The sequence below is a fragment of the Ovis aries genome, chromosome 9 (assembly GCF_016772045.2).
Source record: "Ovis aries strain OAR_USU_Benz2616 breed Rambouillet chromosome 9, ARS-UI_Ramb_v3.0, whole genome shotgun sequence".
NCBI lineage: Eukaryota > Metazoa > Chordata > Mammalia > Artiodactyla > Bovidae > Ovis > Ovis aries.
The window spans coordinates 44549765-44565756 of record NC_056062.1 but is presented as its reverse complement, the minus strand read 5'-3'; the positions used below and the strand labels follow the sequence as shown (position 1 = coordinate 44565756).

General features: G+C 38.7%; 1 protein-coding gene and 1 long non-coding RNA gene across 6 annotated transcripts in view; one reads left to right on the top strand and one right to left on the bottom strand.

The window, feature by feature from the left end:
- The window catches only part of CPA6 (carboxypeptidase A6), a 309307-nt gene that overhangs the window by 234595 nt on the left and 58720 nt on the right, over window positions 1-15992 (top strand). The window lies entirely within an intron of this gene.
- Window positions 1-15992, bottom strand: part of LOC114116371 (uncharacterized) — a 183933-nt gene that overhangs the window by 111756 nt on the left and 56185 nt on the right. The window lies entirely within an intron of this gene.

The following is a 15992-nucleotide window of genomic DNA, read 5'->3' as shown; positions in this document are numbered from 1 at the left end:
TCAATGTAATCTACCATACTAACAAGCTAAAGAAGAGTCTATTTAATCTTATCAATTGATACAGAAAAATACCTTGACAAAATTTAATAGACATGCATAATAAAAACTCCCAGAAAAGCAGATATAGAGTAGAACTTCCTCAACTTTATAAAAACTATCTATGAAAATCATATTGCAAACATTACACTTAGTGGTAGACAAGCAAATGCTTCCTCCTAGGATCAAGAACAAGGTAAGGATGTCCAGTCTCACCACTCCTAATTAACACAGTGCTGAAAGTTCTAGTCAGTAGAAGAGGAAGAAATAAAAGATGTACAGATCTGAAAGGGATGAATACAATTTTTCTATTCATCAATGACATGATTGTCTTCATAGAAAATCTCAAGGAATCTACAGGAAAATAGAAATAACAAGTGAGTAAGACCACAGGACACAAGATAAACATACAGAAATCAACTGTATTTCTGTATACTAGCAGTGAACATGTGGATGCTGCAATTAAAAATATATTATAATTCATAATTACTCAACAAATGAAATAAACTTAGGCATAAATCTCACAAAACAAGTATAGGAATTATGTGCTGAAAACTATAAAACACTGATCAAAAAAAATCTAAAGATATAGAGACATGCCATATTCATGGACTGGAAGATTCAATATAGAAAAATATCAGTTCTCTCCAATTGATATCAATGTTTAACATAATTCCCATAAAAAATCCAGTAAGACTTTTTGTAGATATAAGTGAAATTATTCTAAAATTTACACGAAAAGGCAAAGGAACCGGAAGAGTTAAAACTATTTTGTAAAAGAATCATTTTACTCAACTTCAAGGTATGTAGCTACAGTAATCAAAGGTATATAGTGCTGGTGAAGGGACAGACAGAAAAATGGAACAGGAGACTCAGATACAGATCTACAAAATGTGCCCAAGTGATTTTCAACAAAAGTGTAAAAGCAATTCAGTGAAGGAAAGACTTATTTTTCAACAAATGGTGCTCGAGCAAGTGGACTTCCATAGGCAAATACATGAATTCCAACCTAAGTCTCATTTCTTACACAAAAATTAACTCAAGTGGATCATAGACTTAAATAAAAAATGTAAATTCGTAAAAACTTTTTTAAAAAAATAGGAAAAAAAGTCTTCAGGATCTACAACTAGGCAAAAAGTTCTTAGACTTGACACCAAATGCAAGCTCCATATAAGGAAAAGTTGATAAATTAAACATTATCAAGCATAATCAAAACTTAAAATTTTACTGTGTGAAAGACCCTGTTAAGAGGAGAAAAAAGACAAGCTACAAACTTTGCCACATATCTGATAAATGACTCCTATTTGGAGAATATAAACTCAAAACTTGACAACAAGAAAGCAAGTAATCCAATTAGAAAATGGGCAAGAGACATGAAGAGACTTTTTCACCAAAGAGTATACAGATGGCCAAAAAAGAGAAAAGCCCAGAAAAAAAGAGGCCATTTGGGAAATTCAAATTAAACCCACAATAAGCTATCACCAGACACCCATCAGAAAGGCTGAAATTACATACACACACACCCCTGGAGGTACAGGGAGGGACTGACTCACCAACCAGTGCTGGGGAAGATGGGGAAAAACTGGATCACTCACACACCGCTAGTGAGATGTAAAATGGTGGAGTTACTCTTGAAAACAGTTAACATTTTCATTTAAAACTAGACTTGCAACTATCATCCGTTCAGTTCAGTTGCTCAGTTGTGTCTAACTCTTTGCAACCCCATGAATCACAGCATGCCAGGCCTCCCTGTCCATTACCAACTCCCGCAGTTCACCCAAACCCATGTCCATTGAGTCTGTGATGCCACCCAACCATCTCATCCTCTGTCATCCACTTCTCCTCCTGCCCTCAATCTTTCCCAGCATCAGGGTCTTTTCAAATGAGTCAGCTCTTCGCATCAGGTGGCCAAAGTATTGGAGTTTCAGCTTCTACTATCATATAACCCAGTAATTGCACTCTTGGCATTTATCCCAGAGAAATTAAAACTTATGTTCACTCAAAAACTGTATACAAATGTTTCCAGCAGCTTTATCTGTAATAGCCAAAAACTGGAAACAATCCAGATACCCTTCAATGGGCAAATGGTTAAACAAACTATTAGATGCATACCATGGAAAACTACTCAGCAAAAAAAGGGAACAAACTATGGGAACACACAACATGAATGAATCTCCAGAGAATTACGCCGAATGAAACACTAGTCCCAAATAGATACATACTGTAGGATCTCATTTATAGAATGTTCTTGAGGTGATAAAATTACAGTTGACTCAAATAGCATATTAAAGAGCAGAGAAATTACTTTGCTGACAAAAGTCTGTCTAGTCAAAGCTATGGTTTTTCCAGTGGTCATGTATGGATATGAGAGTTGGACTCGCATAAAGAAAGCTGAGCACCAAAGAATTGATGCTTTTGAACTATGGTGTTGGAGAAGACTCTTGAGAGTACCCTGGACTGCAAGGAGATTCAATCAGTCCATCCTAAAGGAAATCAGTCCTGAATATTCATTGGAAGGACTGATGCTAAAGCTGAAGCTCCAATACTTTGGCCACCTGATGCAAAGAACTGACTCATTGGAAAAGACTTCGATGCAGGGAAAGATTGAAGGCAGGGGGAGAAGGGGAGAACAGAGGATGAGATGGTTGGATGGCATCACCAACTCAATGGACGTGAGTTTGAGCAAACTCCAGGAGTTGGTGATGGACAGAGAAGCCTGGCATGCTGCAGTTCATGGGGTCGCAGAGTTGGACGTAATTGAGTGACTGAACAACAACAAATACAGATTTAAACTGCAAGGGTCCACTCATACACAGATTGTTTTAAATAAATATGTACCACAGTTGTACATGATCCTTGGTTGGTTGAACCCAGGGATGTGGAACACTAGATATGGAGGACCAATTGTAAAGTTATATGTGGATTTTTTTTTTCTGGCCATACCGTGTGGCATGTGGAATCTTAGTTTCCTGACAAAGATTGACCCTGTGTTCCTTGCACTGGAAGCATGGAGTCTTAACCATTGGACCTCCCGGGAAGTCGCGTATATGGATTTTCCACTGCTTTTGAGGGTCAGCACCCCAATCCCCACGTTGTTTAAGGTTCAACTGTAGAGAAATGGATAACAGATTAGCGTTTTCTGGAGATTAAGGAAAGTGAATGCGGCTATAAAAGGGCAACCATGAGGGGTCCTTGTTGTGATGGCAAGGTTCTGTATCTTGACGGTGTCTGTTTCAGTACACTAGTTGGGATATTTTACTATAGTTTTATAAGATATTGCCATTGGGGAAAAGTGGGTCCAGGGTACAAGGGATTTCTCTGTATTAATTCTTATATGTAAATTTATAACCTCTGTCCATGGAATTCTCCAGGAAAGAATACTGGAGAAGGTAGCCATTCCCTTCTCCAAGGGATCTTCCCGACCCAGGGACCAAACCCAGGTCTCCTGCATTGCAGGCAGATTCTTTACCATCTGAGCCACCAGGGAAGCCCCATGTGAATCTATATCTATCTCAAAATGTTAAATGTATTGTAAAAAGAGTAACCAGGTCTCCGTACTCCTGGGTTCCATTCTCTTCGGAACCAGGTACTGTTTTGCTTCCTGGGCAGTCAGAAGCTGAGTTCATTCTTGCTCTTTCCTCTCTGCTATGTATAAACCTCATCAACTGACCCTGACTCACTCCACCATGGACACCAGGAGTATTGGGCTGTGGCTGTGACTGTCTGTCCCTCTCCTTTCCAGCCAGCTTGACTCTCCTATGTCAGGCCCTGGGAGTCACTTCCACTGCTGCTGCCTACTCCAGTTTAGTAGATGAGTCCTTGAGTGTCTTGGATACACAAAGCTTAGAAAACAATGACAGAGAAGCAAACTACCTGGCTTAATTCACTGGTGAGATGGCCTTGATTATTTTATTTTAAAAACTGCTCAAGTGAATTCACTATCTCAACACATAACTGATACCTGTATTCATTATCTCAACAAATAACTGCTGGCTGGAAGATGTTTTTAAAATGCAAAATGCATAATAAGATGGTGGGTTTTATCTTTTAAATTGAAAATCATTTAATTATGTTGAAAAATAGAGAGCTATCACTTTCAATTTCAATACCTGTCACTTTTTTTTACAGTATTCATATTATAAATTTTTATCTTATTAATATAAGCAAAATAAAGAAAACCAATGGAGGCATGCTTGGGCTGCAAATCTTTCTCTTTTTCAGTGCTTCTTTATACAAGGTTAACAGAACCATTATTAACGTTATATTTATAGTATAGCAGATAGCTCAGTTGGTAAAGAATCCACCTGCAATGCAGAAGACCCCAGTTGGATTCCTGGGTCAGGAAGATCCACTGGAGAAGGGATAAGCTACCCACTCCAGTATTCTTGGGCTTCCCTCGTGGTTTAGCTGGTAAAAAATCTTCCTGCAATGCAGGAGACCTGGGTTTGATCCCTGGGTTGGGAAGATCCTCTGGAGAAGGGGACAGCAACCCACTCCAGTATTCTGGCCTGGAGAATTCCATGGACTACAGTCCATGGGGTAGCACAGAGTCAGACATGACTGAGTGATTTTTACTTCATTGGTATTACTACACTTCACTTCAGGGATGTACTTTGGCCACCTGATGTGAAGAGCTGACTCATTGGAAAAGACCCTGATTCCAATGTCCAAAAGACATTGGAAAGATGGAGAGCAGGAGGAGAAGGGGACAACAGAGGGTAAGACAGTTGGATGGCATCACTGGATATGAGTTTGAGCAAACTCCAGGAGATAGTGAAGGACAGGGAAGCCTGGCGTGCTGCAGTCCATGGGGTCGCAAAGTCAGGCAAAACTTAACAACTGAACACAACTGCCTTTGGATGGAGGAGGCCAAGGGGGAGAAACATGGTAGATGTACTATTGAAATGTGTATCACAGAGGTCACTTCACCATGAATCCAAAAAGGAATTTTAAGAAACAGTATCTTTTGGTGATAAAGTTTTCTTAAATTTGTCATGGGCCAAGAGGGATGATACAGATACTAAATTTATCAAAGAAAGAAAACTAGAATAGATTAAGAAAGGGAAAGAAACAGAGGTAAATATATAGAACTTGGAAGTTATCTGTCTGCAAAAGTGAAGAGATACTATTTGCAGATGAGTAAGAGCTGGGAGAAGTATCAATAACCTCAGATATGCAGATGACACCACCCTTAAGGCAGAAAGTAAAGAGGAACTAAAAAGCCTCTTGATGAAAGTGAAAGAAGAGAGTGAAAAAGTTGGCTTAAAGCTCAACATTCAAAAAATGAAGATCATGGCATCCGGTCCCATCACTTCATTGGAAATAGACGGGGAAACAGTGGAAACAGTGTCAGACTTTATATTTTGGGGCTCCAAAATCACTGCAGATGGTGACTGCAGCCATGAAATTAAAAGACACTTACTCCTTGGAAGAAAAGTTATGACCAACCTAGATAGCATATTCAAAAGCAGAGACATTACTTTGCTGACTAAGGTCTGTCTAGTCAAGGCTATGGTTTTTCCAGTAGTATGTATGGATGTGAGAGTTGGACTGTGAAGAAGGCTGAGCACCAAAGAACTGATGCTTTTGAACTGTGGTGTTGGAGAAGACTCTTGAGAGTCCCTTGGACTGCAAGGAGATCCAACCAGTCCATTCTGAAGGAGATCAACCCTGGGATTTCTTTGGAAGGAATGATGCTAAAGCTGAAACTCCAGTACTTTGGCCACCTCATGCGAAGAGTTGACTCATTGGAAAAGACTCTGATGCTGGGGGGGATTGGGGGCAGGAGGAGAAGGGGACGACTGAGGATGAGATGGCTGGATGGCATCACTGACTCGATGGACGTGAATTTGAGTGAACTCCGGGAGTTGGTGATGGACAGGGAGGCCTGGCGTGCTACGATTCATGGGGTTGCAAAGAGTTGATCACGACTGAGCAACTGAACTGAACTGAACTGAAGAGACTTAAATGGGTTTCCCTGGTGGCTCAGCCAGTAAAGAATCTGCCTGCAATGCATGAGACCTGGGTTTGATCCCTGGGCTGGGAAGATCCCCTGAAGAAGGCATGGCAACCCACTCCAATATTCTTTCCTGGAGAATTCTGTGGTAGAGGAGGCTGGTGGGCTACAGTCCATGGGTTGCAAAGAGTCAGACATGACTGAACAACTAAGCATGGCACAAGAGACTTAAATATGAGGACACACAGAGGGCAGGGAACAAATAGAGAGCTAATCAAGACTTATAAAAAGGAACACTCACAAAGCTTAAAAGTAATGGAGTTAAAAATAAAATTGCAAAGGAAACTAACAAGTTAAAAATAGTTAAACACTGTTTAGCACTTCCTCAAAAAGTAAACATATAGTTACTCATACAACCCCCAAATTCCACTCCTATATATATAACCAAGTTATGACCAACCTAGATAGCATATTCAAAAGCAGAGACATTACTTTGCCGACTAAGGTCCGTCTAGTCAAGGCTATGGTTTTTCCAGTAGTCATATATGGATGTGAGAGTTGGACTGTGAAGAAGGCTGAGCGCCAAAGAATTGATGCTTTTGAACTGTGGTGTTGGAGAAGACTCTTGAGAGTCCCTTGGACTGCAAGGAGATCCAACCAGTCCATTCTGAAGGAGATCAGCCCTGGGATTTCTTTGGAAGGAATAATGCTAAAGCTGAAACTCCAGTACTTTGGCCACCTCATGCGAAGAGTTGACTTATTGGAAAAGACTCTGATGCTGGGAGGGATTGGGGGCAGGAGGAGAAGGGGATGACAGAGGATGAGATGGCTGGATGGCATCACCAACTCGATGGACATGAGTTTGAGTGGACTCCGGGAGTCGGTGATGGACAGGGAGGCCTGGTGTGCTGAGATTCATGGGGTCACAAAGAGTCAGACACGACTGAGCAACTGAACTGAACTGAACTGATATGTAACCAAGAACAATGTAAACATATATCCACACAGAAATGTGTACAGGAATGTTCACAGCAAAATTTTCCTAATAGCCAAAAAATGGAAGCAACTCAGATGTCCATCAACTGATGGATAAACAAAATATGGTAGATCCATGCAATGGAATATTATTCAACCATAATAAAGTATAATACAAACCACAACACCGATGAAACTTGAAACATGTTACGTGAAATAAACCAGAAGTAAAAAGCCATATATTGTATCATTCCGTATATGTGAAATGTCAAGAACAGGCAAATCCATAGAAACAGGAAGTAGATCAGTGGTTGCCAGAGGATGAGGGGAGAGCGGAATTGGGAATGACTACTAACAGGTATCATGTTTCTTTATGGGGGTGATGGAAAAGTTCTGCAGTTAGATAGTGATGACAATGGCATGTTATGAACATACTAAAAAACCACTAAACTGTACATTTTAAAATGAATTACACTCAATTTTTAAAAAAGAAATGAAGTATTGATACATGCTACAACAAAGATGCACCTTGAAAGCACTGAGCTAACTGAAAAAAGCAGCCACAAAAGACTACATAGTACAGAATTCCTTTGGTACATGACATCCAAAACAGGCTAATTTACACAGACAGAAAATGGATTAGTGGTTACCTATGGCTAGGAAAATGAGGGGTAAGGGAGTTGATACCTAAAGGATATGAAGTGTCTTTTTTGGTGATGAAAATATTCTAAAATTAGTGGTGTAGTGGTGACAGTTGCATTACTCTGTGAATATATTAAAAGCCACTTAATTGTATTATTTAAAAAGATGAACTGTAGAATGTGTGAATTATATCCCGATAAAGCTGTTATTTCTTTAACTCAGTGTGAAATAGGGTCCTGTTAGAGAATGTTTATATTAATCAGCCAACAATTTCTTGTTGGTCACTACATTTTCAGGTCTCAGCATTGTGGGGTCAGCAGAAGTGTAAGTCATGGTCCAGCCCTCAAGGAGTCTACATTTTATTTGAGGAGAAATATTTGTGTGCAGGAAATAGTAAACAACATAAAACAGTGTATTTATAGAGATTAAATTATACTGACTGTAATAGCTGAAGGAATTCAAGAATCAGAGACGGACTTTCCGGGCGATCCAGTGGTTAAGACTTCACCTTCCAGTGCAGGAGAGTATGGGTTTGATCCCTGGTGAGGGAGCTAAGATCCCACATGCCTCGTGGCCAATAAACCAAAACATAAAACAGAAGAAATATTGTAACAAATTCAATAAAGAGTTTTAAAATGGTCTGCATCAAAAAAAAAAATCTTTAAAAAAAATCAGAGAAATCCATTAGACTTTGAAAGATGACAAGCTTTAGGAAAAACCTGTGGGGAAGTGAGTCTCATTAGACCTTGACTCAGGAATGGAAATGTGATCAGGGAGATATAATCATGTTCAAAAAAAAGACTAATAACGTTGAGGATGTGGTGTAGATTAGTAAGACCAAATCCTACAGTCTGTGTGAGTAGATTCTAGCGCAATCTGAGACTGACTGAAAAATTATTAAAGTTAGCCTTGGAAGCCAGAGTTTTGTCCAATAAAGAAAAATGAGAAAATATTCTTATGCATGAAAAGCATATCAGTATTAAATGAGAGTTTAAAGAAGAAATACAATGATATATGAATGGAAGGAAGTAGGAGCCTAGAGCGGAGAAGGCAATGGCACCCCATTCTAGTACTCTTGCCTGGGAAATCCCATGGGTGAAGGAGCCTGGTAGGCTGCAGTCCGTGGGGTTGCAAAGAGTCGGACACGACTGAGCGACTTCACTTTCACTTTTCACTTTCATGCATTGAAGAAGGAAATGGCAACCCACTCGAGTGTTCTTGCCTGGAGAATCCCAGGGACGGGGGGAGGGGGGGCGCCTGGTGGGCTGCCGTCTATGGGGTCGCACAGAGTCGGACACCACTGAAGTGACTTAGCAGCAGCAGTAGGAGCCTAGAGTGAGGCAACTAACTAGAAGTGTTTAGGGCAAAATTCCACACATGGACAGGGAGAGTGGATGCAGGAATGGAAAATAAAGAAAAGATTTATATAGTTCAAATGAAAAAATCATTCATTCATTCAACCAAAGACTTATTAAGCACTTCTTTTCATGGGAAGGCAGCTTCTGAAGTTCTAGAACAGTACAAGTACTGTAATGTACATTACATTAATGCTTCCCTCAATGCTTTTACTACAATTCTACTGGGGAGATGAGACACAAACAGAGAAAGCAGCAACAAAGAAAGTCTTTAGGAACTGATGACCACCTTGATACAGGGATGAACGTGCAAGATGAGTCAAAGATGGCAAGATGCTCAAGAGAATGATGAAACTGTGGGAGCATCAGCTGAAATGTTGGCAGTTTTATTAGTCTGAAGGGAAAAACCTAAAACCACACTCCATTAAGCAAGCTAAAAGATTGATATAGTCAACAAGTAATTACTAAGTGTCTATCATGCACCAGCCCAGGCAGAGTATATACTGGGGAGGGAGACAGGATTTTCAAAACTCTGTTCTCTTGCAACTTGATTCTCCTAAACCAAAAGGAGGAAATACTCTCTGATGAGAGATTAAAGAGACTCCGTAAACAGAGTTGAATATCTCAACCAAAAGAATCAATACCTGGTTTACAGGTTTAATTTGGACAACAGAAATCCAAGAAAACATCCCAGTGATTTAGCCAACCATAACAGAATTGTTTCAAATATTTTTCTTGAGTGTATTACTTCACCTGATAAGAGACAGGAAAAAGATAGAGGACTGAAACAGTTCACCACTCCTGTTCTGAGCTCTGGCACAAGTTCAGGGGAATCATAAAGGTAGTTGAGGCAGGCAAGCAATTTTTAGCAGCAGCCTATATTTAACATCTTTTTATTTTTCATTTTTTTTCTTAATTGTGGAAAAGCCACTCAATTCTTTGTTGGCAGTGCAGATGGAATAGCATTTGCTTGTTTCTCAGAATCATCTCCAATCAAATGAGGTCATCTGGGTTTTGTGCACTTTTGAAAGTTTAAAATTGTCTATCTCCAGGGCTGGGTATCTCAAGCCATGGCTGGTGCTAGCTGGCTCAGAGCTATGTACATAATTTAATTTTTGCCTCAAATATTTGTACATTGCTAGAGCAATTTTTAAAATTATTTATTATAATTGGAGGCTAATTACTTTACAATATTGTGGTGGTTTTTGCTGTACATTGACATGAATCAGCCACAGGTGTACATGTGTCTCCCCACCCTGAAACCCCCTCCCGCCTCCCTCCCCATTCCATCCCTCTGGGTTGTCCCAGTGCACCAGCTTTGAGTGCACTAGGGCAAATTTGACCAGAGTCTTTACTTACAAAATATAGAATAAGTGGCACTTCCCTGGTGGTTCAATGGCTAAGACTACCCTCCCAATTCAGAAGGCCTAGGGGTTCAGTCCCTGGTTCAGGGGGTTGTTCAGAGAACTAGATCCCCCATGCCACAACTAAGAGTTCACATGCCACAACTAAAAATCCCACATACCACAATGAAGATTGCATGCAGCCAAATAAAAATATTTTTTTAAAGAATATAAAATAAGTAACTCCGGAAAACATTGATTTGACTTCCAAGTAAGTGAGATGTTTCCAAATATCAAAGTAAAGCAGAAAAGTATAAAGGAAATGATTGATAGCCCTGACTTCATTAAATATATTAAAGGAGTATTTAGAATGGGAAAAATGCCTGTGACATGCTGTTATATCAAAAATAAATAAATAAATAAAAGCCAGCATGGACACACAGCAAAGTCAACCTAAAGCAAATGAAAAGACAACCCTCAGAATGGAAGAAAATATTTTCAAATGAAGAGACTAACAAGAATGTAATCTCTAAAATAGACAAACAGCTCACGAAACTGTGTCAACAAACAACCAAATCAAAAAATGGGCACAAGACCTAAAGAGACATTTTTTCCAAAGATATACAGACAGCCAAGAGGCAAAGGAAAAGATGCTCAACATCACTAATTATCAGAGAAATTCAAATTAAATGATGTATCATCTCACACCTGTCAAAACAGCCATCATCAAAACATCTACAAACAATAAAGAGACTGGAGATGATACGGATAAAAGGGAACCTTCCTACATAGTTGGTGGAAACATAAATTGGTACAGTCACTCTGGAGAACAGTATTAAGGCTCCTTAAAAAAACTAAAAATAGAGCTACCATATGATCCAGCAATCCCACTCTTAGACATATACCCAGATAAAACCATAATTCAAAAATATACATGTACCCAGTACTCATTGGAGCACCATTTACAATAGCCAGAAGCAATCTGAATGTCCATCAACACAGGAATGGAAAAAGATGATGTGGTACATATATACACTGGAATATTATTCAGCCATAAAAAGGAATAAAACAATGCCACTTGCAGCAACATAGATGGACCTAGAGATTGCCACACTGAGTGAAGTAAGCCAGAAAAGAACAAATATCATTTATATAATATCAGTTATGTATAATAATGATATATAATATCATTTATATGTGGAATCTTTAAAACATGGTACACATAAACCTATTTATAAAACAGAGTCACAGATGTAGAAAACAAACTTATGGTTACCAAGGGGGATTGGAGAGAGGGGACTGATAAATTGGGAAATTGGAATTGACATATACACATTATAATATATAAACAGATAACTAATAAGCTACTGTATACAACAGGGAACTCTACTCAATACTCTGTAATAACCTATATGGAAACGGAATTTTAGAAAGAGTGGATATGTATAAAAGCATTACTGATTAACTGTCATATAGCAGAAACTAACAATATTGTAAAGCAACTATACTCCAATAAAAATAAATTTTAAAAAAAATTTTTAATAACTTTTACACTTATTAAAACCTGAAAAAAAAACAGCATGGACACTATAATTTCCATGTTTTAAAATCTATATTTGAGATACATATACATGAGAAATATACTAAATACTAAAAAATTATTATTTTTATTTTCTTATTTAATTTTCCATATTTTCTATATTAAACAGAACCCAAAATGACATGTTTTAAACAAATTTAACCCAGTCAAAACTGAATAGTTTCATTCTCAAACTAAACTCATTTGTGCTTGAGTCATATATTTCTGCAGGTATTTTAAAACTGGGCTTTCCTTGTGGCTCAGCTGTTAAAGAATCTGCCTGCAATGTGGGAGACCTGGGTTAGATCCCTGGGTTGGGAAGATCCCCTGGAGAAGGGAAAGGCTACCCACTTCAGTATTCTGGCCTGGAGAATTCCTTGTACTATACAGACCATGGGGTCACAAAGAGTCGGACATGACTGAGTGGCTTTCACTTTCGCTTCATTTTAAAGTCAGTGACCAAAGATAAAGAAAGCAAGGGTTTGTGAGAACACGATCCATGGGAAAATTGGGACAAGAATGCTCTGAAATGGAAAGTTCTTCCAGACTTTGAAGAGGCATAATATATAGGTGGATCTAATTTGGTCCTTTAACAGAATGGTAGCCAAAAGGAGGGCAGGAAAGAGAGAGAGAGAAAAAAACACTTCTTTAATGTCCCAGGTGGATCTGCTGTTATACACTGTGAAACTTCATACTTTCAGGCCCAGCCTGATTACACTGGAAAACCAACTCCATTTCCACGCTCCTAGCCATCTACAATAGGCACTAAGGATGGCTAATCCTGGTGCCAAAACCTGGCATGTGATTCAGGGTAGTATGTGATTGTTGGTGGTGGTGTTAATGAGTTGCTAAGTCATGTCTGACTCTTTGCAATCCCATGGACTGTAGCATGCCAGGCTCCTCTGTCCATGGGATTCTCCAGGCAAGAATACTAGAGTGGGTAGCCATGGCCTTTTCCAGGGGATCTTCCCTACCCAGGGATCGAACCTGTATCTCTTATATCTCCTGAATTGTCAGGCAGGTTCTTTTCAATTGGGATTCTCTGGTGGCTCAGATGGTAAAGTGTCTGCCTGCAATGCCAGAGACCCAGGTTCAGTCCCTGGGTCAGGAAAATTCCCTGGAGAAGGAAATGGCAACCCACTCCAGTATTCTTGCCTGGGAAATCCCATGGACAGAGGAACCTGGTGGGCTACAGTCCATGGGGTCACAAAGAGTCGGACACAATTGAGCAACTTCATTGTCACTTTTCTTTACCATTAGAAGGAAGCCCCTCGTTATGTCTTACTGGAAATTAAAGGTAAAAACCAATATAAACCCTCAAATGTAGGTGTAAAACTCAAAGTTTCGGTTAAGAAATGTATCACTAAAAATAGTATAAACCTTTTAAGGAAGAGAATTTAAGTTTTGTATAAAATAGACCAAAGGTTGGGGAATAAATAAGTAACTGAGAGGGTTACTAACTCCAGACCAAACTTCTAATAAGTTCAGTTGAGTAAGCAAATAAGTCTTTGTTCTTAATGGTATGATAAAAAACAGTTCATAGATCTGCATTTGTAAAAAGTCTCTGATTTTGTCCACTACCATCCCTTTTAATTGCAATATTTTAATTTTTCTGCCAGCCTTTTAATACCTTTAACTCCTTATATTCTCCTTTCCTTCTCACCCTCCCCAGTCTTCTCTTTAATCCTCTGCATCCTGCAACCAAGCTCTTTCTTCCTTTTAATTCAATTCATAATGTCTTATACACAGTATGCTCTATATTAATGTTTGTTCACTTTAATTAAACTGAAAGCCATTGCATCCATCGTGCTCCACTATTCAACATTTGAGAATGTTTTGGGCACTGTTTATACAGGCAGTCTTCACTTTTCTGGCACAGAAATGTATGACTGTAGAAGTGACCATGCAAACTGAAGCCATGAAAATCTATCTTGATAACTAATGTGGAAAATTAAGTTTTTTCTACGATCTTTATGTATTTTTGTCAAAAGATTGAATACTTTCTTACTCTGTTGTAAGCATGTAAGAGATTGACCAAAAACACTTACTACACTATAATTTAAAACATTAAAGATACTGATAATTAAATGTCTTATTTCTTTGTAAAAATCTTTATCACAGGTTGTTTGGATAGTGCTTCTCATTATAAAACTTACAACATGAGGTGAGCATCATTTTTTAACACTCTGGAAAACTGTAATACTCCTTTCTTAGTTTTGATCAGATTCCAGTATTTTTTTCCTTTCCTTATGCTTTCAATGTCAAAAAATATCTGCAAGAGTTGCTTTAATGTGAAATGTTGACAGCGTTGTTTTTTCTGGAACACCTTCCTCCTTTCCATTACAACCATTTCCCTCATTTATGTCAGTGAGTTTGTCTTCACTTAGTTCCTCAGGCTACCTAAGGCAGTGTCCATATTCCTGTAGTCAGCTATTTAATTGCAATATTTTAATTTTTCTGCCAGCCTTTTAGTACCTTTAACTCCTTATATTCTCCTTTCCTTCTCACCCTCCCCAGTATTCTCTTTAATCCTCTGCATCCTCCAACCAAGCTCTTTTTTCCTTTTAATTCAATTCATAATGTCTTATACATAGCATGCTCTATATTATAGAGCATGGAGTTATACACTAACTCCATAATATACTCCATAATGGAGTTATACTGCAACTATAGTATACTATAACTATAACTCCATTTACATTTGATTCATATTTCCCTTCTGCATTATCTGCATTATTGCTTCACTTTAAGCCTTGTTGGCCAATTTCGCTCTTGCCATATCCATTTTTGCAAAATGCCACATGAGTTTTTTCACCAGAAGACAAGGGAGCAACACAGCTACACACTTTGCTGTCTGTGTGTGAACTGAGTAAACACATGCACAGTGGCCAGTCACACACCCACAGACTTTAAGACAGGTGGCACAATTTGTCGCAGGTCTTGATGCACAGCTATAATTTACATAGTGGTTTATAGAGTTAAGACCTAGCACTAGTAACAAATTTGAACTGTACTTGGAGGACTGCTATTATTTAACTAAACCATGGTTACTGAAATTTGTGTATATCAGAGCCATGCAGAGTCAAGATGCCTGTACTTTCTTTTTGTAGGTTAATGATTCTTACATAGTAGATTTTAACAATGCCACCAAGTCAGTCCTGGCCTCTACTCTGTTGCTGCTAAGTCACTTCAGTTGTGTCCGACTCTGTGCGACCCCATAGACAGCAGCCCACCAGGCTCCCCCATCCCTGGGATTCTCCAGGCAAGAATACTAGAGTGGGTTGCCATTTCCTTCTCCAATGCATGAAAGTGAAAAGTGAAAGTGAAGTCGCTCAGTCGTGTCCGACTCCTAGCGACCCTATGGACTGCAGCCTACCAGGCTCCTCTGTCCATGGCATTTTCCAGGCAAGAGTACTGGAGTGGGGACCTGATTAAATACAACCAACCATTGTTATTAGGCTATCTCAGTACAAAAATTCTAGAACTGTGAAGTGGTTTTATTTAAGGAAAAAAGTAATGCAGCTAACATAATACAAAATATTTCAAATGTTTATATCTCTTAATAGAAAATATAGATCAATAGATAACATTTTTCAATTAGTCACCTGCCCTGTTAGACTGGCCAGTCTCTGAGAGGTTCTCAGTATAAATTAATTAAGTATAAAAATAACTAGATTTGCATATGATTTTCCAGTTCTCCATCATTCATTCACAGAGCCTTTGTTCACGTTGCTTCCAAGCTATTACTTAGTTACCATATTGTATTTAAGGAGCTTCTCACAGTGTGACACTGAATACATTATACATTAAGCTCCCTTTTTAAAAACTTCCCTGGGAACTCTCTCCTGCTCTAATTCATTCTCCAATTATTGCATCATAAAATAACTTCTTTGTGTCAAGATGCACCCACTTTGGTGCTCCAACTCTTTTCTACCATAAATAGTTTTACTCCACTCCAGTCTTGGTGAGAACCTTCTTCAGCTTGACTGGTGACTGTGCTGTTCCTTTGACCTCAGTTATAACAGCTAGTTCTCCCAGCATGCACTTCACTCAATATGTGCTTGTTATTTTTAGGTCTTCTTTTTGTCAATATAAATTTATTTATT